This window comes from Peromyscus californicus, unplaced genomic scaffold, assembly GCF_007827085.1.
Source record: "Peromyscus californicus insignis strain IS unplaced genomic scaffold, ASM782708v3 Scaffold_12__1_contigs__length_115047231, whole genome shotgun sequence".
In the NCBI taxonomy this organism is placed as follows: Eukaryota; Metazoa; Chordata; class Mammalia; order Rodentia; family Cricetidae; genus Peromyscus; species Peromyscus californicus.
In genome coordinates, this window is record NW_026294413.1 from 66,603,986 (window position 1) to 66,627,658 (window position 23,673).

A 23,673-nucleotide genomic window follows, 5' to 3' on the forward strand; every position below is an offset into this window, starting at 1 on the left:
GTCAGCATTGTTGGAGTTGGCTCTGGGAACACATTCCCACAGAGAAAAAAGACAGTAGTGTCCTGGCTTGAGCAGGGCAGTGCGTCACGGCCAATGAGATCTCAGCAGGGAGGTAGCAGGAACATACTGAGGGACAGCGAGCCATCTGGGTCTCAGTCAAGCACAAAGAGAATGAAATGGACACTAGGCTCCATTGTTTGTGTCGGGGGGAAATGCTCATCAGTTCCCTCCAGCTAACTTATTATTCTCTACGCAGCCTTTTTTTTTTCCATCAAAAATTAAATACACAGGTTTCAGAATGGGAACTTTGTACTCAACACTCTTCTTTTCTTTCCTGATAGTCAATGTCCGTGATGCCCTCGCAGCCAGATGGGGTCATTTTCTTCATCCACAGGTACAGTAGGTGTCTTGGTCTCTTCTGTTGCCATAACCAAATGCTTGAGGCTAGGTAACGCTTGATGAAAGGAGGCCGTCAGGGTGGGTCCCAGTTCCTGAGTGGACCAGCAGAGCACAGCACTGGCCTCCACTCCGCTCTGATGAGAGCTCTTTCTCCGCACGGTGGTGGGGCACAGGACACCATGGTGACAGTCCATTTGGAAGAGAAGAGCACGTGCTAAGGACAGAATTCTGCCAGAGAGATCAGGGGCCAGGCGTGGCCTTTTTATGTACGCCCTGGGCTCTGAGGAACTGTGTGGTATTAATCCCAGCTGAGGGTGGTGTCACCAGTGACCCACTGACGAGGCTCAACCTTTCAGCCATCCCCCTCCACCACACTGAGGACTCAGCCTCCGACACACAAAGCTGTGGGGGACAATATGGCAGATGCGAGGAAGGAAAGAAAGCCTCCAACTTTTTCCAAAGTAGGCCTATAAATGTAAGAAGTCTCCCAGGGGCCTCCTGCTGACTCTCTCCTAAGACACCCAAGTAGACCCAGGGACATCTCTATCTACACCCAGCCAGGTGTTCGGGACAGCCATAATGGCCCCCAACCTTGGCCTTGGGATCAGCGCTAGTAATAGGCTTCTTTGGGAAGCCGAGGCTACTGTGACGCTTCAGGCCCAGCTGTAGTCCACCATGAATTTTAACGAAATCCCCCACCTTCCACAGAACCTCCTTTTTCCTGGTGCTGAGGAGGACCAGCATCCTCATCTGACTGTGACAGTTGATGGAGCCTTTCAAAGCAGGCACACTGTGCAGGTCACAGCAGCTCTGGAATGCTGTCCAGCCATGAGCCAGGGTGCCAGGGGCTTTGTGAGATAGCATTCAGGTGTTGTTTATGCTGGTGGGAGCAATCCAATACATCATGTCGAGTTCAAAGAGTAATCTGGAGTCATACTTTGGGACTAAACATATTTATAAAAACCAGAGAATGAGTGATGAGGCTGGTCTCAGTCCTTTGAGGGTGTCTGTTAAAATGAAAAATACTGTTTGAGGAGAGGGAGGGCGGAATGAATAGACAGCCCATCCTGTGTGCTGTTGCGATGGGTACGTGTTATCCAGCACATCAACACCAACAGCTGTCCTCCGACGTCAAGCTGTAGACAGTGGACACTACCAGACAGTCAGGCCCCCATCTCAGTTCACCCACCCTGATAAAGGTACCCCGATAACATAAAAGATGTTTAGAAACGTGGAAACCAGAGGGGAAGGCAGAAGTCTGCATGCCCAGCTCAATTTTTCTGTAGACCTAAAAAGGCTCCTTTTTTAAAGTCTGTTAAGAACAGCCCTTGCATATGTCTGTGTCCCAACCTCTTCCTTTCTGGTCTAAGGAAATGCTGGTGTTGAGAGATGCAAGCTTTTGGAATTGGGAGGCGATACGGAGAGAAAGGGCCAGTGGATCCAGTTCTAAGCCAATTCTGTGAAGGAGACAAGAAAATCTGAGATTGTATTCACCCCATTTAGTGGCACTTGGTCTTTTGGGAGGGCATAAACTAGGGCTACCGACAACAACAGAAATAGCCCTTGGCAAGAGGCACCAAGGCAAGTTTTTAATGACTAGCTTCGCAGAGTGGAGGTTTTTAGTAGATGGTAGGGCTGAGAAGACCGACGATATCTACAGTACCAGTGAATGGGACACCAGAGGTTTTGGAATTTTTGTTCTGGTAATGATGGGCCTTTGGCCAGACCCCAGGAAGAAGAACTGTGTGTCTCAAACACTGGCTCAGCTGGTTCCCTCGAGGCTTGCCTCAGTGTAGCTGGCCCTGGCTGCCTGTGTTTGATGTGGGATGAAAACGCACAAATCTCAGGTCCTTCTTGAACATTCCCAGGTTGGAGTAAGAGACCAGAAGGCTGTGCTTTAAGCAACAGAACAAACCACTGTTCTGCATGTTGAGTCTGAGGATCCCTGGAGCGTTGTTTCCAGCTGCTCAATGCAGAAGAGAATTTGCGAGAGAGGCATGGGCCTCGGCTGCTCTGTGGCAATTAGAAGTAGTTGGGGAATGCAAGATTGTTTCATGATCTGAACCCGCTGTCATTTAATATGAAGGTGGAAAAGGTGCCGGGTGCCTTCTGCATGACCCTGGGAAAACACACAAAATGACGTGCATTAACATCTGGCCAGATTCTTTAGACGAATTGAGGGAGAAACACTCAGGGCTGGGCCAAATTCCATGCAATCACATGCAAAAGAGAATTTCGTCTGTCTGCATACCTCCCTCGGGAGTGAGCTTCACCTGCAAACCCAGCCGTCACTCATGCTTCAAACCAAGCTAGATGGAGGGATGCTGGACTGCTGAAGTCTGTGAAGTTTCAGTAATCAATCACTCTGATGGTTTTTCATAAAAGGATAACATGAACACTGAAATGAACTCAAAAAGGAATTCATAGGGGCTTATAAGGGGGAATAGCTGCAACTCGTGAATAGCCTAGTTCAGATGTATGTTGGCTAGTTTTTTGTCAACTTGACATGTGCTACAGTCATCAGAGGGGGGGCACGTAGCCATAAGTTTTCTCAGATCCCGCCCGGCCCCACAGTCCTTCAGCCACTTATAAAATAACCATTCAGAGGCTTAGTATTAATTACCAATTGCATGGCCTATGGCAGGCCTCTTGCTAGCTAGCTCTTATATCTTAAATTAACCCATTCCTATTAATCTATAAGTTGCCACATGGCCGTGATGTTACCGGTCTGCTGCCATCTTGTTCCTTTGGCGGCAGCTGGCGTCTCTCCCACTCTGCCTTTCTCTTTGCTGTCTCTCCTTGGATTTTCCTGCCTGCCTCCAAGGTGCCTTTTCATAGGCCAATGCAGCTTTATTTATCAATCATTCAGAGCAACACATATTCACAGCATACAGAAAGACATTTCCTACAGTAGGGGGAAATGCCTCCATAAGTTCTATCTATAGGTAAGCACATGGGGCATTTTCTTAGTGATTGATTGAGGAGGGCTTGGCCCATTGTGGGTGGGGACACCTCTGGGTTGGTGGCCCTGGGTTCTATAAGAAAGCAGGCTGAGCAAACCATGGGGAGCAAGCCAGTAAGCAGCTCTCCTCCATGGCCTCTGCATCAGCTGCTGCCTGCTACTCTGTTCCTACACTGCTTGAGTTCCTGTCCTGAGTTTCTCAGTGAAGAACAGTGATGTGGAAGGGTAAGCAGAAGAAACCCTTCCCTGCTCCCCTCCTCCCCAGTTGCTTTGCTCATGGCTCTTCATCACAGCAATGGTAACCTTGACTAAGACAAAGGTGTGTGGGTTTGTTTACTTAACAAATGTTTAATGGGCACCAACTTTGTTCTCGACAGGTGTTTCCAAGGACACCAACAGGCTGTCTGCTGTGATGAAGTTTAAGTAAGGAGATAGAAAATCAACAAAATTAATAGATACCTTAGCATATGATAAGTGCTCTGAAGAAAACTGATTAGGACTCAGGTAGAAATACATGTTGAGACATTGGTAACAGCTGGTCCCTTTGGGAAGATGATATCTGAGGTAACACAAAGAGCCAGCTCTCAGAAGATCTAGGCTAGAGGTGCCGGTGAGTGCAAAGGCCTTGGAACATATCTAGGAGCAGAAAGAAGGGCAAGATAAATCACTCCGAGGAAGAGAGAAAGTGTGACAGGAGCTCGGAGAAGCAAGGGCTCAGGGTTGTGTTTCAAGCATAAAGCAAGTCCAAAGCTTTAAATAACACAAAATATCCAGATTTAAGATTTTTGTAGGAACATTCTGCTAATTATTCACTGGAGGAGATTCACAAGGGTATTTTTATTATTGTCACCATAAGCTATGAAATACAGTGTATATTACATTGATAATATAGGATATTATATAACTACCCCCTCCATCTGCATAGGGAACAGCCTGTAAGAGAGACTCTGGGTAGATTCACAGAGGGACAAGTTAGAGAAATCCTGAGGACGTGGACTTGGAGGTCAGTGATGGAGATGGACAGATCGGGCAGACAAGAGAACAGGGCAGGACTCACTAGGAGCAGATCCTGGACAAATAGTGAAAAACAAGAGCAGCCAAGAAGCCGAGAACAGCTGAGCGGTGAAGTGTCTGTGGAGCTGAGGAAGACTGAGGTGAAAAGAAATCAAAGAACTGTTTGCACAAGTTCTCACCACGTTTTGACCATCTTAAGGCTGAGATGTCTCAGATGAGGATACTGTTGTGGGGGGTCCACTACAGAAGATTGCTTGGACATGGGTTTAAGCCAATAGAAAGTCTTTATTAGTTGCCAGCAACTATGTTGGGTATTTGGGAACCCACTGTAGCACCGAGCCTTTCTCAGGGTGAGCTTTTAGGCACACAACCCATATCCTGGGTTGACATACTTCAGTTAACAAGAACATTTAGCCAGAAGCAGAACTACAGAAGCCAAAAAGCAAGGTTAGTACATCTAGAGACTTTCCCAGAACTATGGACTTGGATGGATTAGGTCTTTGTTCTCATTTTGGCAGGTAGTGCTGTCTGTGTGCTGAGTTTTATCACCTGAATGGTACTTCCATCATGGCGTCAGTTGTGCTAAGGTCCGGGGCCTGTTACAGATACTGATGTTTGGAACATAGGGCTGAGATTGGAGCTGGAGATGTCCGTATCAAAACAACTGGAAGGCAGATGACCCATGGAGCGGCTTTGAGCCTTTGCCTTTTAACTGGCAGATTTAGTCCACTTTTATTTATCACCACTGCTAAATGTATTTGTTTATTTCTTTTATAACTTCCTATTTGAGTTTTAACCATAAATCTACTCCATTCTTTACACCTGTTCATGTAAATGTAATTATACATTATTTATCCCTTCACAACTGGCTTCTTTCACTTATGGTAATATTTCCAAGACTTGCAGCCAGTATCAGTACTGTGTTCCTTTTGACGGCTGAGTGATATCTCTGTATCATATTTTATGATACAGGAATCTGTCTAAAAGGCCCTGCCATATCTTTTCTGGTCACTCTTCAGGTGACAGACCTTTGATGGCACTGGTCATAAGATTCTCTTAAGTAGATTTAACTTCTTGCCTGGCTGCTGTGGGAGAAAGCTCAGTCTGACAGACAGGCTAACACCTGTTCTGGAGCATGTGCTGTCTCGGGAGCCCGCTGTCCATTTGACCCACCCGCAGCAGGGCAGATTGGGACAGGAATGAATTAAAACTGCATGCTGATCTGTGTGTGAACCTGGCTCCCCTCAGCCCCGCCTCTGGCCAATCTGCATTAAAATCCACCCCAGGGAAGTGACAGACACACCCTACAAGCCCCACTCCAGCTTCCGTTGGATGTATTTTTTGAAAGAGAGAGCAAGAGGGAGAGAGAGGAAGAAAGGAAGCAAATAAGAAGGAAAGGACTTGGTGGTGTCCGGTGTGCAGTTCTTTCTGAATTTTATAAATTGACCTTTGTTATAGGATCAGATAGTAACCTGAAAATATTGATATTGGTCCCACGTTAGTGCTCCATCTTGGAGCACTCCTGAAGCCAGGTGCAGGAGGCAAGCCCTGCCAAGTCAGAGTTGAAAGCAATTCCTCAGAACCCCACCTGGTGAACCCTGAATAAAACCTGAAGTTCCTTGCTTTCCTGGGTCCCCTAGGAGCCTCCTGCTGTGTGGGAGTTTGTCTAGCTGTGAAGATCAGTGGGAAACAGATGGCCCTGGGCCGACAGACAAGAAGGGCAGCACCAAGCCTGTTCCCTGGAAGGAAGGAAACAGATGTGGTTGTGTTCTCTTCAGGGTGGACTCTTGAGTACAGACCGTGTCAACTTCAAAGCGGGAAACATCCACCCTTAATGTTTGGATGGCCCTGCCTACCACGGATAAGTGGCCCTGGCCACACACCTGTGGAGAGGGTCACCTCTGTGCTCTCTTGTTTTCTGCAGCTTCAGGGAGTGGCTCTGTAGAGAAGCAGGGCAGGGCGGGCAGAGCCTGTAGTGTTTAGAAACGTCTGCTCCAGAGAGTCTTGGGGGGCTTGCTGCCGAGGACAGCGCTGTCCTGCCAAGGGTGCTAGTGGCCCAGGGTCTTCAGCCACAAGGAGGAAGACTAAGAGGACGATGCTGGGCAATGCCATGCTCAGTCAGCAGGGCAACTGGCCCTGGGCACTAGATGGGCAAAGACCCACAAGCCAAGTACTCTCAAAATGTGGACTTTGGGGAAATGTGTGGGCAAGACCAGCCTCAGGCAGGAGAGCTCCGTACAGAATGAAGGGCTCGTGTTTCCAAAGAACTAGAAATGGCCATGAAGGCAACATTATCGGCCCTGAAGGGGAGTGAGGAGAGGTGGAGGAACAGGTGGAAATAGCCCCATGTTTGGGGAGTGTGATGGCTTAGCATAGTTTGTGTGTCTGCGGATAGGTGAACACGCAAGTGTGCATAGGTGTATACCAGAGTGGGTGAGTGCATAAACTGTAGGTTCTGTACAAGTGTGCCTGTATGAGTACTGTGTGTGTGTGAGTGGGTGAGTGTGCAAATATGGGTGAATAAGTGAGCATGTGCACATATGAATGCCTCCATCTTCTCTCCTCCGTGACCATCCCACAGCTCGGTTGGGGATGTTGACACACAGCGTTTGCACATACGGCTTCAGTTCTCAGTGACACCTCACTCTCCGTTGGCCCTATCCTCAGCCCAGCATTGAAGTCTTCCGGGGTAGAGCGATGGTCCATCCCTTGGTTTGCTCTGAGTACTGCAGGTGTGAAGTGGCCAGAGATGTGGAACACAGCGCATGATGCCTCATCCGGGCATTTGCTGAGGGCGGGGCAGCAGAGCCGAGTGGGAAGAGAAAGGAGGTGTCAGGTTTGGTCAGCTAGGGTTCCTAAGAGAAAGTAGCTTTCAATGGGGTGACAGTCATGAGGAAGGGACAAGGAATAAACTAGGCCTTTCATGGGAGTGGAGCCACAGAAATGTTTGCCCGTGGCAGTTGGAGTTAAACCAAGCTTGACTCTTTACAGAGTAGGTCAGTGGTGCTCGTTGGGATTATTAGTAATAATACTACTACTACGATTTTTATTATTATTTTAGACCATATTTCTTCTTATAAAAAAAACACAAGCCATGCATAGTGGCACATGTCTGTAATTTCAGCACCCTTGGGACAAGAAGATCAGGAGGACAATACATCCTTGGCCACACAGCAAGGTCCAGGCCGACCTAGGCTGCATGAGACATGGCCTCAGAAAAGAAAAAGGAAAGAAAGAGTCACTGTGAGCAGAGGCAGCCTCAGGTGTCTCCTGTTTACCCCTTGACTGCCTGGGGAGCCTCCTGGAGCGGCTGATTAGACTGTCTTGGTTTGGGTGTGTTCTAGAATGTTCATGCAGAGACAAACTCAGCTTCTCAGTACGGGTTGCAGCTAGAGAGTGTATGATGAGTCTCCGTCACATACAGCAGCCGGCTCCAGGCCATCACAGGGGCCGACTAAATCAAATCGGACCTAGCAGTCAGTTGTCTTCAGGTCTACTGTCTCTGCAGGCCACGTGTGTTATGACCTCAGACTAGAGTTCCAAGGACCGGTTCTGCTTCAAGGCTGCCAGACTTGACAGCCTTCTTGGCTCAATTAAACTCATCTAGGTGAAGAACGTGGGGACGGAGAAGAGGCGGGGCTTGGTGGGAGCATATGAACATGCTGAGTGAGCCGTAGATCCTTTTATGGGGAAAGAAAACACCAATGAGTTAAGTGACCTAAATGACACGCCTGGACCATCAAACAACCCAAGGCAGGTGATTCTTCCTGTGCTGACTCAACGCCTCTCTCCAAGGTGAAGAAATAACACTGTGCTAATCAGCTGCCTCCTTTTGCTGCCCAGGGATGCCAGGTGAACTTCCGGGCATTTCCTCCATCTTAAACACTGCTCATGCCCCAGAGAATAGGTCTCTGATTCTTTATTTCATGGTTAGCAGGATTGCAGATAAAAAGCTTTCTGACATAAACCCAGAAATTACTTTGAGCCACTGAGTTAATTCTAAAACTCAGTTTCTGCCCATCCAAATACCGTTTCTGGTTATAGATGCGAGAAGTCTGGTGTCCAGGGTGTAGCCTCCTAACCCTGGGGCCAGTACCCAGAGACAGCATCGTTTGCCCTGGACTATCTTTCCAGAGCCTGACCACAGCCTGGAAGTTTCCTTTGCCAACCACTACCATCCAACTGGAGCTGGCATTTTAGAGGAAGCCAACAGGTCACTGCTTATGTTCCACAGAAGACCCTGGAATGTTTAGGAAAGCCAGTGTCTGATCCCTGGTAAATGGCTTGGCCTTGCCTCCAGCTCCATGTCCACAGCCTTTTAATACCTTTAAAACTAATGAGACCCAGCCCTGTCGAAGAGCTCACTGAGTCAATGCATTTTACTGAGCATCTAATGTGTGTCAAGGGCAGTGCCCGGATGAATGACAGGTCTCCTTCACCCAGCTCCAGAGGACGCACCAACCACAGGCTCTTTTCACTCAGCATGAGTGACAGCAAAATCCAAATCTGTCATCTATTCAGCCACCTCTCTGCATGTGCATGTATATGTAATTATGTCATCACTTGGCGCACGGATTTTATGAATAGGACTCTCCAAAAGGGAGGCCACAGTGGAAACTGGTGAGTGAACCACAGGGGCAGCCAGCTTGCTGGGGCACTTCCCTTGGTGTCTCTAGTCTGTCCCGGACATTCCCGCCTATAGAACACAGCTGTATACATCTGCAGTGACCAGAGTACAATAGGGGCAAACTGAGTGTAGGAGACAGGTCTTAGGTAAAGGGTTAAGAGGGGGGAAGAGCTAATACGCATGGCTCTCGGCTATATTTAAACTGTTAACTAGAAATCATGTCCGTTGCAGGTCTCTACCTTGTCTCCCCTTGGCTGTACTGTAGGGAAAATAGCACTGAACCGAGTGTGGGAGGATCTGAGCCCCAGCGTGTTCCTTCCCGCAGGCAGCTCGTGACACCGGATGAGTTGCCTGCGCGGTGCTGAGCTGTCTCTCCATTTATAAACCAGGAATGCCTTTGCGCCCTGCCTGCCTGCAAGGCTGTTATTAGGATTAATAATAATGCTCCTGTGATTAATATTTACAACACTCTGCAACCGCCCTGTGCTGTAATTACCCTCATTAAAGATGAGAGAGCCATGGCTCAGAAGAGTGAAGTAAGTTGCTGATGGACATCCAGCTACAAAGCGCTGGGTGTGGGATGTGAACCACCTGGGCTGGAGCAGGGCAAGGTCCTTCGGCTTCTTCTCCCAGAGGGTGGCCACTCTGGGACCTGTCTCACTGAAACCCCGTAAAAAAAAAATCACTCTTGTGTCCTGGGGGCAGATGGTCACTGGCAATGGTGGCTAGCTCTTCAGGCCACTTTTGGGAGCTCAGAAATCTTTGAGCCGCTCTTGGTAGGTTTTGTTTTGTATGTGTGCCTGTGTGACTTGTGTGTGTGTGTGTGTGTGTGTGTGTGCGTGTGCGTGTGTGTGTGTGTGTGTGTGTGTGTGTGTGTGTGTGTGTGTGTGTGTTGTGCCTATGTGTGGGGTATATGCCTGTACGTGGGCATACATGCAGGGCAGAGGTCAACGTCGGGTATTTTCTGCTATTGCTTCCCACCTTTTCTGAGACAGGGTCTCTCACTGAACCTAGAGCTCACTCTTCAGCTTGACTGCTGTCAGCAAGGCCCTGGACTGTCCCTGTCTCCAACCCCAACCCTACACTTCCCCAGTAACTGCAGGTATACCTTGCTGGCCCTGGCATGTAACATGAGTGCTTAGATCTAGACTCAGGACCTCATGCTTGTTCGGCAAACACTTCACCCAACAAGGATTTTTACGTTCAGGAAGTAGGAGAGTACATTTTCAGTAAGAAAACAGAGCTGGGCACCTGTCCTCACAATCAGCTCTGCTTTTCTATGCCACCCACTGGCCTCCAGTGCCCACTTGTCCAAAGTGTGTGTGTTTGTAAAAAGCAGTCTGGATATGCGCATGGGCACGTACACACTCACACACACACCACTTAGTCATGAACATAGATTTCAGGAAGTCCCTATATTAATCCTCAGAAGAGTAAACATTGGCTTCTTAAGAAAGATTATGACTCTGTGTGTGTGTGTGTGTGTGTGTGTGTGTGTGTGTGTGTGTGACATATAGAGAACATGCTGCAGGAGCCTGTTGTACATATGCATGTACATAATACCTGTGTATAAATGTTTATCAAAGGACTTATAGAGAAGGCTGAGGTTGTGGCTGACTCAGCAGACTGCTTGCCTGCAGGCATGAAGTCCTGGGTTTGTGCCCCAGCACTGCATAAGCCTGGTGTGGCAGTATATAACTATAATCCTAGCACTTGGACGGTAGAGGCAGGAGGGTCAGAAGTTCAAGGTCATCCTCAGCTGTATAATGAGTTCAAGGCCAGCTTGAGCTATATAGAACCCTGTCTCATAAAATAAAAGAAGAAAAACAAAAGACTCAGAGAAGAAACCAACACACACACACACACACACACACACACACACACACACACACACACACACACACACCAACATGTCAGGTAACCACCTGATTCTATGCTCGGCCACCCTGTGAATTGTCGGGCATGCTGGTGCATGAAGGTGTGTGTGTGCATATTTGAATTGCTTTTTCAACCCTATTTTATATACAAGCTTGAGTAGTCTTTATTTAAAATGCCATGGACAAGAAGCATTTCATATTTCAAAGTTTTTTTTTTTCAGGTTGTGAAATATTTTCATAGACATAATGAGATGCCTCGGTGAAAGGATCTGAAGTCTAAACATAAAATTCATTATGTTTCTTATCCACCTTAGACACAGCCTGAGGGTACTTTTACACAGTGTTTTTAGTGGGCTTTCATTTTCACCATGATCTGTCAAATGAAGCAAGGACAGGAATTTTCTGCTTGAGGTGTCTGTCTGAGGTGTCTGTCGGCACTCAAGAAAGGCTTGGCAGTCAGGCATAGTGATGCGTGTGTGTGTGTGTGTGTGTGTGTGTGTGTGTGTGTGTGTGTGTGTGTGTGTGTGTGCTGTCTCAGCACTCTGGAGACCAAGGCAGAGGATTACAAGTTTGAGGCCAGCATTGGGCCATATAGTAAGACTCTGCTTTGAAATAAAAGAAAAAGGGAAGGGAGAGAGGGAAGGAGAGAAGGAGAGAAGGAGGGAAGGAGGGAGAGGGAAGGAGAGAAGGAGGGAAGGAGGGAGAGGGGAGGAGAGAAGGAGGGAAGGAGGGAAGAAAGAAGGGAGAGGAGGAGGGAGGTAGGAAACGTTCTTTGGCAATGAAGCCACCTGCTCAGCAGGGCCTGCTGTATAGGCACACCCCTGTGTGAATGCCTGCTCTCACACTCTTGAACACACACACGTAGCTAGGAGGGGAAAGTGTCTGAGAGAAGGAGAGATGAAGCGGGAGGTGGGGAAGTTTGGATTTTGGAAACTTTATATATCAATTGTCTGGCCCTCTCTACTGGATCAAGATCCAAACCATCAAGACAACGAAGCGGTATTTTTCATAGGGCAGTGCAGAGCCCCTGCACCCCAGAGGCAAATCTTCCCTGTGAGGAGGCAGGCTCCTCTCCCCTACTGCACAGCCCAGTCCTTTGAAAGCTCCCAGCTTCCAGCTGTGTTGGGTTCCACCCTGTCCTCTGCCCTCTGCTAGATGATTTTCCCAAAACAGAAATCTGTCCTGTTCACGCCCCTCTTAAAGCCTCTGCCTGACCTCCATGCCCATCATCAGAGGAAGGAAGTCTAAGCTCTGGGGATGGTGAGGAGGCCCTCTGTGTCTTCAGGCCTCCCGCACCCTCTGCTATTACTTCTGCATTCCTACTACACATGGGGCCCCCAACTGCCGCACCACAGATGTCCCTACCAGCCTAGACTTCCTCTCTAGAACTGTGGATAGTGACCAAAAATACAGTTCTTGCTACGGTGACAACCTATATTCCCGAGCACAAAAAGAAAGGACAGCTAAAAAACTCAACATTCAGATGCTCTCAGATAAGCTTGTAAACATGTATTTATTTATCTGTTTTTATATGTATGAGTACTTTGCCTGCATGCACGTCTGGGCACCACATGCAAGCCTGGTGCCCACAGAGGCTAAAAGGAGGCACTGGATCTTTGGAACTGGGGTTACAGATAGTTGTAAGTGGCCCTGTGGGTGCTGGGAATCAAGCCTGGATTCTCTGGGAGAGTAGCCAATCCTTTTAACCACAGAGCCATCTCCCCAGTCCCTGAGGTAAAGCTTTTTGAAGAGCTATGTATAATATGTGATGTGAAGTAGTAAGAATAACACCAAATAGGCTTAATCTAAGATTTGGCTCGAACTACAATCTATGATTCAGTACAAAGGACAGTAAAGAGCTCTTCCACATCCTTCTCCAGGATCCAGCTCTGTAAACATATAAAACTTGAGAACATCATACTGAGTGAAGCAACCCAGACCAGACCCCAAGAGACAAACACTGCACGTTTTCTCCTGTCACAGGCTCCTAGATCCAAATCTTTAGATGTGAGTACATATCTTAGAATAAGTACAGAAACCAGGAAAGTGAAAAAAAGGAAGCCGGGGGTGGTGGTGGCTCACACCTTTAATCCCAGCACTCGGGAGGCAGAGGCAGGCGGATCTCTGTGAGTTCGAGGCCAGCCTGGGCTACAGAGTGAGTTCTAGGAAAGGTGCAAAGCTACACAGAGAAATCCTGTCTCAGAAAACCGAAAAAAAAAAAAAAAAAGGACCATAGACAGGGGTGGGGGAGCAATAGAGAGGGATAGCAGGGTACAAGTGATCTGGTTGGGGAACTGGGAAAGGGGTGTCTTAGTTAGGGCTACTATTTCTGCAATAAAGCACCATGACCAAAAGCAACCTGGGGTGGGGGGAAGGGTTTATTTGGCTTACACTTCCACATTGCCATTCATCATCAAGGGAGTCAGAAGAGGAACACAAGCAGGGCGGGAACCCTTTGAATTGTTGGTAATGATTGTACAAGAGACTCCCAAAACATACAGGCTCTTGCTCTCCGCCCCTCAGAGCTGGAAGATAAGCCCCTGTTGCTGAAGACAGCACGGACTTCAGAAACAGGGCCCAGATGCTCCTGAGCAAGAACTGACCTGAATGCTTCCTCCCTGAGGACTTGCTTTCACGGTACTAGAAGGGGCCATTCGAGCTTCCAAAGGAGGGAAGCGACTAGCAATCCCACCCAGCTACAATGTCTGTGAACCACGATGATGACCAGCGTGACACGAGAATCCCCAGGGAGCAGTGATGGCACGTAAACCTTGGCAGAAACAAGCAGCTCTCTAGTCGGATGTGAGATCTGGTCAACCAGAGGGAAACCGCGCCTAGCCCTGGAAACGTAGCCAATTACACAGGACTAGTGACATCATGGATCCGGAAGAAGAGCTTCAACCACCACTTCACTGAACCAGCATGATCTCAAACTACATTCCAAGCATTTGTTCTTATACCCACAGACACATATAGTCATCCTCCCTCATTAAAAAAACTTCTCTTTGCATCGGATGGAGACCGGGACAGAAAGCCACAACCAATCAAAATGCAGAGTTGTGCAGCCCAGACCCAGTGAATACATCTACAAAACGACCCCCACACGTAAGGCTCAGGGAACATGGAAGAAGAGGGGCTGGAAAGAGCGTAAGAGCCAGAGGACCAGGGAGTCCTCTGTGGAACTGTGTCTCCTAGGAATGTCAGAACACAAGCCTGTAAAGTCTCACCAACACGGCTGCCTAAACCTGAGCTGAAGAAGGTCAACAACAGTAGACATGTCAGAGTTTACTGAGGAAAGCCCACAGGCCTCAACCCCACCCAAGAACTACAGGCAGCTAAGGAATGCTGAGAGCCGGAGACAGTCTTATCCAAGACAGAGCACGCCAACCGGTTATCCAGTACCAACGGTCAGCCCTGAAAACATACATACAAGTAATATTATTCAGACGGAGCAGGTTATATTTATGTATTTAGGAATCTCTATGTATGTGCATAATGTATATATGCATATAACAACAATTAAAGAAAAAAAGAGACCATAAATTTGAAAGAGAGCAAATATGGGAAGGTTTGGATGGAGGAAAGGGAAAGGGGAAATGTTGTAATGATTTTATAATTTCAAAAATGAAAGTATTCTTTTTAAAGTAAGGCATCAGCCAGGGGATTGAATCACGAGGCTGGGCCCTGGTGACTATGATAATACACTCTATGGACGGGACTTCACTCTTCCCGTGCGTCTCCCACCTACCGAGACACAACCTTCCTCTTTTCCGTGAAGATACAGCCTTCACCAGAAAGCTAAACCTAATACCATGGTGGTCTGGGACTTCCCAGCTTCCAGAACTGTGAGGAATAAATCTGTCCTTTGTAAAGTACCTTCTCAAGGGTTGTTGTAGGAACAGCACACACAGATTAAATGAGCATCTTCATTAAAAGATGAAGTTTACCAGGCGAGAAAGATAGCTATGTCAGTAAAAGTACTTGCCACACAAGCATGACGACGTGAGTTCAAGCCCCCGTACCTACATAAAAAGCTGAACATGTGTGGCATTTGCTTGTAATCCAAGCACCAGGGGTGGGGGTGGGGTGGTAAAAACAGGTAGATCCCTGAGGCTCACTGGGCAGCTAGACTAGCCTCATCAGCAAGCCTCAGGTCCCAGTGAGAGACCCTGTCTCAAATAACGTAGGTAGACAGCATCTGTGGACCAACACCTGAGATTGACTTCCGCTCCCCCCCCAAACCTCCTCCTATACATGCACACACACAGAGATGGAGTTATCAAGGAGCTGACTTGCTGCCATCTATGTAGCGATCTCTGCTCAAGAGTTGGAGGGGAGGAGCGGCAGCAGTTACAGTGAAATTATCATCTCAATTATCATCTCAGTGCTGTGCACACACGCAGTAAGTGTGAAGAGGTTACGTCATTGCATCTGCCGGTTTAATTGTCAGTTCTGTTTATTGGCTTACTCTGTTGGTATAATTGATATCTTACTAAAGACATTTAGTTAAGTGTGTAGGTGTATTCAAATATATTTTGTCTGTATGTGTCTGGTACATGACATACCAATGTAACATTTGAGTGTAAATAGCAACAGTTACGGAAATTTTCTAGGAATATTTCCCATATACCTGTGGTGAGATGAGCTTGCTATAATTATGACAATTAAAGACATTTAAAAGTTTTAAATTAAATTAAAAACAGACAGTAAAGAGAGAAATTCCAAGCTGGGCAAGTGGTTGCGCATGCCTTTAATCTCAGCACTTGGGAGGCAGAGCCAGGCAGATCTTTGTGAGTTTGAGGCCAGCCTGGTCTACAGAGCAAGATCCAGGAAAGATGCAAAGCTACACAGAGAAACCCTGTCTCGAAAAACAAGAGAGAGAGAGGAGAGAGAAGAGACAGAGACAGAGACAGAGAGACAGAGATGAGAGACAGAAGAGGGAGAGAGAGAGAGAGAGAGAGAGAGAGAGAGAGAGAGAGAGAGAGAGAGAGAGAGAAAGAAATTCTATACCTGCAGCTAATTGAAAATAAATGTAAAGTAATTCTTGTGGTCTTCTGGTTTGACTCTGTTGTTTATATCACATATTAAGGCTGGGAATGTATAAAGAGAACTTTAAGGAAACTTGAAATCAGGTGTCGGTTAAGCAATTTAAAGAGAATTTGAAAAATTCAGAGGAAAAACTGAAAGCTCGGGCATTAGCCTCAGAGGATGACACAAACCTATGACCTCAGCGATTGGGAAACTGATGCAGGAGAAATTCAAGGCACTCTCTCTCTCTCTCTCTCTCTCTCTCTCCTCTCTCTCTCTCTCTCTCTCTCCTCCCTCCCTCCCTCTCTCTTTCTCTCTCCCTCCCTCTCTCTTTCTCTCTCCCTCCCCTCTCTCTTTCTCTCCCCCCTTCCCCCATGACCAGCAGGCACAAACTAGCTAGCAAGGGACTGGCCGTCAGCTCTTCAAAGACATTTCAGCAAACAAGAAGGAAACAGGTTTGGGGAAGAAAGAGGAATAAAGGGAGAGACAGAGAGAGTAACAACAAGAGAGAATATAACAACGTGAGGAACAGACCTAAACTCTCCACAATTGCTTCACTCCAAAGAAAGGGAAAGATAGAAAGAGAAAGAAAAAAATAGTTTTATAAGAAGTCAATAAAACCATCACAATTTTAAATTACAGAGAGAATGTAAGAGATCAGACACGGGGAAGCAAGCAGGGTCCTCATATCACTGCTAATTAGCAGTCAGATTAGAGAGGCTGTCAAGATCTGTAGGAAGACTTTGCCCACCATGACTCAGGGTGTTTTTGGGTTCCTTGTTTTTAGGGTTTCAGGCCACAGTCACTGTATCACACTGCTTTGGACTGAGGGTAGCACAGTCCATTAAGGGGTCATCATAGACTCACCGTTTGGTTCCACATGGCTGCCATTTGGGGGTCAGAAAACAGAGGGAAGGGGCTAGTAGATGGCTGGGTCATTAAGACAGCTTTTGTGCACGCATGAGGACCGGGAATTCAGATCCTAGTAGCTGACCATCCCACAAACTCCTGTAGTTCCAGCCTCAAGATGCCTGACGCCCTCTTCTGGCTTCTTCACATGTACATGTAGATGTACCTGCATGCACACATGTGCATTTACTTACACACATGTACACCAAATACATTTTTTAAATGTTAAAAGTGGAGGAAAGGTATTCCTCTCAAGCCCATGTCATCAATGACTGAACTCCCTTCCATTAGGGTCAACCTAGGTTCTTCCATCTCCCAGCGGTGCCAGAGAATTCTGACCAGGCCTCCAAATACATGGGCCTTTGGGGCCCTTCAAGATTCACAGAGTGACAGCCCCCTTTGAAAACTGTCAGGGCTTCCTGGGCAGCCCTGAATGTGGGCCTTACCTTTCTAAGGGCTGCTGATGTTTACTGCGGACCTACTTTGCCTGGCGTGGTTCTGAGCATCTTAAAGCCATCTCCCATTGACTCCTTTAGCAATCCCAGGGGGATACAGGATACTTTCTGCAGGTAAGGGGACCAGCGCTCTCACAAAGTGGGATTGGCCATGGCTCAGACTCCCGAGCCTGTGACCGCTGTCTGGAGCTGCTGTTTCTCCAGGAAGTTTTCTCTGTCAGCTTTCTTCCTAGGTTCTGGGGCCAAGCCAGCCAGCCTCCTGCTGGAAGTTCTTTAGTCCCGTGATGACAGCTTTTCCCAGGTGATTTCTACTGTTCTCCAGGATAACTGTCTCCTAGCCTTTTAGGATCTCTTGGACACTAGAAATATCCAGTCCCTTTGTCATTATGGGTGCCCGCGAACACACCACAGTTAACGGTGCTGTAGCTTGAGAAGCAGAAGTCACTGCCATGATTCAAAGTTGACTGCAAGCACCTCTTCTCTTCTCTTCCCTCTTCTCTTCTGCTCTCCTCTCCTCTCTCTTCCCCCTCCCCTCCCCTCCTCTCCTTTCCTGCCCCCCCTCCCCCTCTCCCTTCTCTCCCCCTCTCCCTTCCCTCCCCCCTCCCCTCCCCTTCCCTTCCCTCTCTCCTCCCCTCCTCTCCTTTCCTTCCCTCCCCTCTCCCTTCCCTCCCCTTCCTCTCCCCCTCCCCCTCTCTCCCCTCCCCCCTTTCCTCCCCTCTCCCTTCCCCTCTCCCCTCCCCTCCCCTTCCCCCTCTCCTACCCTCTCTTCCTCTCCTGTCTTCTCCTTTCTCTTTCTTTCTGTGCTGGTGTCCAAACCAAAGACCTCCGACACATCAGGCAGATGCTCTACCACTGAGCCATATCCTCAGCCTAAACATGTTCCTCTTTCATCTACTGCTCCATGCCTGGGCAGTTTTCATTACCATAAACATGCAAACTCGCACTTGGCCTTGATTCCTTGTTTCCTGTTAGAATCGGTGCCATGTTCTGATTTATGTTAGTACATGCCACAGTCAGGGTTTCTATTGCTGTGATAAGCACCATGACCAAAGGCAACTTGGGGAGGGAAGGGTTTATTCCATCTGGCTTACAACTCTCAGATCACACTCCATCATGGAAGGAAGTCAGGGCAGAAACTCAAGGCAGGAACCTGGAGGCAGGAGCCGCTGCAGAGGGAGGGGGAAGGGTAGGTTACTGCTTTGCTCTCTCCCCACCCTTCGGCTTGCTTCGTCTTATTTCTTATAGCACCTGGGACCACCAACGCTGGGGTGGCACTGCCCACAATAGGTTGGGCCCTCCTGTATCAATCACTAATTAAGAAAATGTGCTATAGATTTGCCTACAGGAAGCATTTCCTCAATCAAAAGTCCCTCTTCCCAAATGATTCTAGCTTGTGTTAGGTTGACATAAAATATCAAAATAAGCAAAAACCCCCCAACTCTGTTATTCAATACATTTTCTGCGCCAGCTCAGCACCTACACAGCACTGTCTAGTGGGTAGAGCATTGTTTCAGGTTATGGTGCCCTAGGCTCAAATTCCAGTCTTACCACTTACTTATGAGCTGTACAGCCTCGGGCAAGCCAACACTTACCCCACAGGGCCTTCCTATAACACACAGAGCATTGTTTAGAAATAAGACTGAGATGAAGGAAAGGAGGCCCACACTGAGGGCAGCCCCACGTCTGAGGGCACCAATGTGGCCTGTGTGACTCGAGAAGCTGAGTCTAAGGAGCATGAGGGTGGCAATGTTCAGAGAGTGAAGGGTAACCCCAAAATGGCTCAGCCTGGACTCCAGAAGAGAAAGTCAGAGGCTGTGTCCAGGGATAGGACACTGTACCCAAGACTACTGAACTTTATGGAAGAGGTTTCCTGTGGCCTGAATAAAAGGACCTTTACCTCCATGTGGAGAGCTTCCCTGCTGCCCGATTACACATGTATCAGGCACAGGCCAGTGTCCAGAGATAAAGCTGGCCTATTGGGAAAACTGGTTGAGATCACAGGAAGTGGACACCCTCCAACACCAAGTGAAGCTGGTGCATGCACCCGGGGCTTGCACACTCCACCTCTGAGTGGAACTCCTATGGGACGGGGACCCTTGAACTCACCTGTGCAGGGCCTGCAAGGCCCAGCCTTCCCATGTTCACGCCCTGACCTCATCTTCCCCTCCTCTGATGTACAGTTGATAGACATTTTCCCATCTGTAATAGAGGAATGCAATTCCCTCTGGGAGCTTTATCACACACTGAGCTGTACGCAGCACTTCGATGGAGCCTTGAGCTTGCTGAGAGCCCCAGACACTGTCCTGTGCATCTGCTTCCTGCCACACATGCGTTCAAGCCACACAAAGTGAAGACGAGCCTCAGTCTCTGGGGCTGGGGTGACAGGCAGGAGCCCCATGTCCAGCTCCTTCCCTCCTTTGCAGCTCGTTTTTCTTGGGAATCACAGCAATGGAAAGCTGGCCAGCACACCCTCCAAAGGAGAGACGTCTAGTTTTACTTCAAGGCAAATTCAGAGGCAATGTGTAAGTGATGACACTACCTAGAGCAATGCACTTTATTAATTAGGTTGTTATATTAAATATGATAAATATAGAAAGTTAATAATATTACACAAATTGCATATTACTTGGCTAGTTAGCTTAAGTTCTTGACTGCTAAATAGATTTTTGTCTCAAAAAACATTTTACAATTTGTGTGTATATATATGTGTGTGTGTATGTGTATTTGAGTGTGAGAGCATATGTGGGGGGATACGTGTGTGTATATGTGTGTGTTGCGGGGGTGTATGGGGAGGGGCACGTTTGTGTGGAGGCCAGACAGCTACCTCATGTATCGTTTCTCAGGTGAATTTTGGCAAGTGAGGTAGACTGCTAGCCAGTGGGCCTTAGGAACCTGCCTCTCTGCCTCCCTAGGGCCGGATTTCAAGTGCACACCACTAGCCCTGGTCTTTCCACACAGCTTCTGGGATCACATTCAGGTCCTCATGCTTGTGTACAGGCACTTTACTGAGCTATCTCTCCAGCCCCAAGATTTGTTTATTATTATTTGATATGTATAAATGTTTTGCTTGAATGTATGTCTGTGTAGTGTGTGTGTGCCTGCTGCCCCGGAAGTCAGAAAAGGGCATTGGATCCCCTGGAACTAGAATTAGAGGTGGTTGTGAGCCAATATGTGGGTGTTGGGAATTGAACCCAGGTCCTCTGGAAGAGCAGCCAGTTCTCTTGAATGCTGAACTGTCACTCCATCCCCATAAAAGCTTATAAAGGGTAAGATGTAAAACATCTATTGTTTTACAAATATTTATTTTTCTGTTTTTGTTTTGCACTGGGAATTGAACCCAGGGCCTCATGCATGCTAGGCAAGACCTCTACCACCAAGCTAAATACATGTGTAATCAGGCAGCAGGGAAGCCATCCACATGGAGGTAAAGGTCCTTTTATTCAGGCCACAGGAAGCCTCTTCCATAAAGTTCAGTAGTCTTGGGTACAGTGTCCTGTCCCTGGGCAGGCTGAGCCATTTTGGGGTCACCCTTCCCTCTCTGAACATTGCCACCCTCATGCTCCTTAGACTCAGCTTCTTGAGTCACATGGGCCACATTGGTGCCCTCAGACGTGGGGCTGCCCTCAGTGTGGGCCTCCTTTCCTTCATCTCAGTCTTATTTCTAAACAATGCTCTGTGTGTTATAGGAAGGCCCTGTGGGCGTAAGTGTTTGTTTGCCCGAGGTTGAACAGCTAAATACCTAGCTCTAATTTTTATTTTTAACATACAGGGGGTAAGTACAGCAAATTGAGCATATATAGCAGGTGTGCCAATCAAATTAAGGCAGTTAGCATTTCTATCACCTCCAATATTTATCACTTCTGTGTGTTGAAAAAACTAATGATTTTGAAGTACAACATTGCCTTCCTTAGGGTTGCTGTTGCTGTGACAAAACACCATAACCAAAAGCAGCTTGGGGAAGAAATGACTTATTTGGCTTACATATTCTGAGTCACACTCCATTGAAGAAAGTCAACACAGAAACTCAAACCGGATGGAAGCCTGGAAGCAGGAGCTGATGCAGAGGCCATGCATGGAGAGGTACTACTTACTGGCATGCTCCTCATGGCTTGCTTAGCCTGCTTTCTACCAGCCCATGGATGACACCACCCATAATGGGCTGGGCCCTCCCTCATCAATCAATTAAGAAAATGTCCCATGTGCTTACGTAAAGCCAGGTCTTATGGATACATTTTCTTAATTGAAGTTCCCTCCTCTCAAATGACGTTAGCTTGTGTCAAGTTAACATAATACTAGCCAGCACAGTGTATAGTAGCCAGTATCCTGTACACTGTGATCACTCTAATGTGCTATAGAACGCTCAGTTCACTCCACCTGTCTTCCTGTGTTTTGGTTTTGCTATCTTGTTTCTCTCGCGAGCACCTCTTAAACACTACTAATGAGATAAAGGTTAGATGAGAAGACACCGTCTACATATCTGTACTTCTTGGTGGTGGAGTATGATTGACCCAAGGTAGACTGTCTCCCAGCTCTTCTACAAGCTTTCACGGGTATTCCACAGTTTTCAGTTTTGTGATCATTTGTATGCTAGGACACCCAGCTGCTTGTTTTTTCTGTTTTGTTTCTGATTGAAAAGTTTGTTCATCGACCGTGGTAACTAAGCCATTTGCTGTTTTAGAAAATGATGCTGTAAAAGGAAGCTCCCCAACCACTGGTACTGATGAGTCTGCATTACCAAACCCACTTGAATTCTAAAGAATGGGGAGTCAGCAGAATATTAATTATTATTGTGCTGTTCCTGCTCTTGAGGAAGTGGTGCCTAGTCTTTGTTGTTTTGTTTTGCTTTGCTTTCAGGTTCCTAAGACCACAGCGCTTCAAGCCATCTAGAACTACCCTGGCCGGTAATAACATCTGGAGTTGGGACCAGAGGTGCTAAAAGTTGACCTTTCCTCATTTTATTGCTCAAGTCTTCTCAGGAAGCAACTGGTGCCTGTCGTCCATAGCATGAGATGTGTGTGAAAACACATTGTCAAATACACTTACGCCTTTACCCCCTGGCTAATCCATTCTATGTTCAGATGAATTTACCTGCCTTAGGAAACTCTTCGAGCTCTGGAAGAGACTCCACATGTCTCCTTATTCCTTGTAATCCTTCACTTCATGTAACTGTTCTTGTTATATGTTCCAATATGATCCCCACCAAGAGGCAGATCCCCTGATCCTGGTAACAGGAAGTGAGGATTTGGGTCTTTTATTTAAATTTGGTGTTTACTGCTTATACATTTTTCACAAATGAGGAGCATCTGTATGTCTTTGCTGTCCTGAGGATTGAACTTAGAGCCTCACACATGCTAGGCCAGAACCCTGACACTGAGCAACACCCCCAGCCCTCCACCTCTATGTGCCTTTAACATTCTTGACTTGCTGTCTTGTTGAGGACACAAAATTTTCCTTAGAAATAGTGTCATTAACACAGACTACCCTAATGTCAAAGGTCTAGTTGTCACAACAAAATCCCTCCCAAAAACCTGCTATTCCATAGACACCTCATTGGTTTCTTTAATGATAAAATCAAAAGACATCAACAGCTCCAAGACAGGATGTGAATTGAGGGTATTACCAGAACTATTGACAGTGCTTTGTGATTATTCTAATGGATTTCTCATTTAGTGAATTAACTATTGTTTAGAAATCCTTGCCGGGCGGTGGTGGCGCACACCTTTAATCCCAGCACTCGGGAGGCAGAGCCAGGCGGATCTCTGTGAGTTCGAGGCCAGCCTGGTCTACAGAGTGAGATCCAGGAAAGGCGCAAAGCTACACAGAGAAACCCTGTCTCGAAAAACCAAAAAAAAAAAAAAAAAAAAAAAAAAAAAGAAATCCTTCATATCCAGAGGGAAAAGGAAAGATAACAGAAATGCTGAAATCAGTGCATACCTGCTTGTGGAATGGGTCAGATCAAGGACCATTTTGATTAAAATCTAAAAGGATTTTCAGCTCACAATGTAGATATTACGTTCTAGAAATTTCTCACTGAGCCCACAGACACTGTTAAACGCCCTTCCTTCTGGAGTCCAGGCAGCTATCCATAGCCTCCAGCCCCATGGCCTGTGGAGACACTGCATGCTGGTTTCCATCACTTCAAGTCCAGATGGTTCTTCAGGGAAGAGCTAGGTGTTTCCTGTTAAATGCTGAAAACATTGAAAATTGATCAGAGGTGGCACCAATATGTTTGCTGAATAAATGAATTTTACAATGATATTCATTTTAAAAAAAAAGCCTAGAAGAGTCAGGAGGCAGCCAGGTGACTCATAAAGTGACATGGTGAATAACTCCTATGGGAAAAGAGTAGCCAAAAAGGAGGGTCTCAGGAGGTGTATTGAAGCCTGGAAGGGCCAGGATTCC

At 47.2% G+C, this 23,673-nt stretch overlaps 1 long non-coding RNA gene across 1 annotated transcript in view; it reads left to right on the forward strand.

The window, feature by feature from the left end:
* LOC128107340 (uncharacterized) overlaps positions 1-23,104 on the forward strand; it is a 50,739-nt gene extending 27,635 nt beyond the window's left edge. Inside the window, exons 4-5 of the long non-coding RNA XR_008217047.1 lie at positions 21,183-21,351; positions 22,126-23,104. This is a non-coding gene — a long non-coding RNA (uncharacterized LOC128107340). The remainder of the gene's footprint in view (positions 1-21,182; positions 21,352-22,125) is intronic.
* Positions 23,105-23,673: the final 569 nt, after the last annotated feature.